At 29.4% G+C, this 1,757-nt stretch overlaps 1 long non-coding RNA gene across 1 annotated transcript; it reads left to right on the plus strand.

Annotated features, from left to right (window-relative positions):
- Positions 1-402: 402 nt before the first annotated feature.
- LOC108554737 (uncharacterized) lies at positions 403-955 on the plus strand. Its single transcript, XR_001890721.1, has 2 exons — positions 403-774; positions 888-955. It is a non-coding gene; the product is annotated as an uncharacterized LOC108554737 (long non-coding RNA).
- Positions 956-1,757: the final 802 nt, after the last annotated feature.

Here is a 1,757-nt window from a genome sequence, read left to right on the forward strand (position 1 = left end):
TTCATAAATATGTCAAATTTCAGATAATGTATCGGTGTGCGAGATATGCGAAATCAAATAATTTTACGTGTTAATTATCATACGACTTTTTATTCCTGCTCAGAAAAATATTGTCAGCTTTGTAATAGAAAATCTTTGAACTCCTATGCTTCTTTAGCCAAAAAATCGTCGAGTGCAAAGGGTTAAATATTTTAAACTTTATCTGCTACTTTGTTACAAATAAATATTGCTTTTGCAAATACTCATTTAAAAAAATCATAGTGTATAAAATATATTTATTATAGTACATGTCATAGTTTTATATATTTTAAAGACATGTAAAATAGTTGTGTGATAAAGGAATTTTTTGTTCCATGGAAGATACTCTTGAAGTCCTAAAGGAATTTTTCATTTCCAGTCGATGTCAAAAATGGTCTTTTCTTAACATCCTCCTTTGAGAATAATCGAACATTTGATAATCAGACAACGTGAGAGGTGAAAGACGTAAGAACAACTAGAGGCCGACGTGAACGTCAAAGTCGAAAGATATATGAATGATTGATGAAAATCGAAAGTTAGCTAAAGGATTGACTAATTAAATAGGACCAAGGGCGTTCCCATGGTCCACGAATCGGTCAACTTAAAAAGAGAAAAAATCCCTCACCGAAGACCGTGATGGAAGAACATCTTCCCTCAAGATGTCGTGCATGAAGATTAACCGCGCGTTGACGACTCTATCGAGGAGAGTAGAAACTATGTACCTCGTGGGCCACTAGTTCCCCAGACATGACCTAAGTAAGTCATCACAGTATTTATAAACTAGAACTTATCTGGTTAGTTAAAATGGTAAGTTTGAATTTCTAAATTAGAGCAATTGTTTATATTAAAATTTCCGCTTTCCATTCCAGGACTTGTCATGCTGGTCGAGAACTTTTCAGGATTCCTCAATAATTGGTTATGTTAAAAACAATAAAAACGAAGAGTAATTATAAAAATCATTGTAGTAGCGCTCACAACTATTCAGGAAAAACAGTCTTTTAGAAACGTTTGTAAGTTAAGCTATTTATGTTAACTTTTCATTTATACGTCATTGACGATTGGCAACGCAACAAACATTACAAATCCGCTTCTCAACAAATTCAATGCATGAAAGAGGCGGCAAATTGAATTTGTTTAGAATGAGTTAAAAGTTGCTTTCATAGAGGCAAATATAGTATAAACATATAGTATAAATCACTTCTGTCATAATGAATGTCAGTATGTCGTTTCAATGCAAAATTCATATGTAGGAATAATAGAGCGATATCCTCGAATATTTCTTCCAAATCTCGTATTCTATGACAAACACTTTCTATTCATTGTTATAATTATGCAATTATATATGTGAGATAAACAGATTAAGAATTTTAAATGAGTCTGCAAATTTAAAAAATTCGAGATAGGTGATTAAAACAATTTTAAATTAATGAACTTGTATTATATTAAATACTAAAAACTCGCAATATTAAATGTTTATAAATAAAAATTAATTTTACATAAAAAAAATTTATTATATATAGAACCTATTTTAATTATACATTTTTTTACTCCTATCAGTGAGGACTGTGATTCTTAAAAACTCTTAAAGATTCTTAAAAAAAAAAATGTTATTCAATTTTGTAATATTTATGAAATTGAATAAGTAATGTCACAAACGCAAATTGTTATTTTTTTATCTTTGTTTTAATTTATACAGTTTGTAAAATCAGCTCTTAAAACTGCTTTTATCTGATGCTAAT

The sequence above is a fragment of the Eufriesea mexicana genome, unplaced genomic scaffold (genome assembly GCF_001483705.2).
Source record: "Eufriesea mexicana isolate 0111107269 unplaced genomic scaffold, ASM148370v2 scaffold94249, whole genome shotgun sequence".
NCBI classification, from domain to species: Eukaryota; Metazoa; Arthropoda; class Insecta; order Hymenoptera; family Apidae; genus Eufriesea; species Eufriesea mexicana.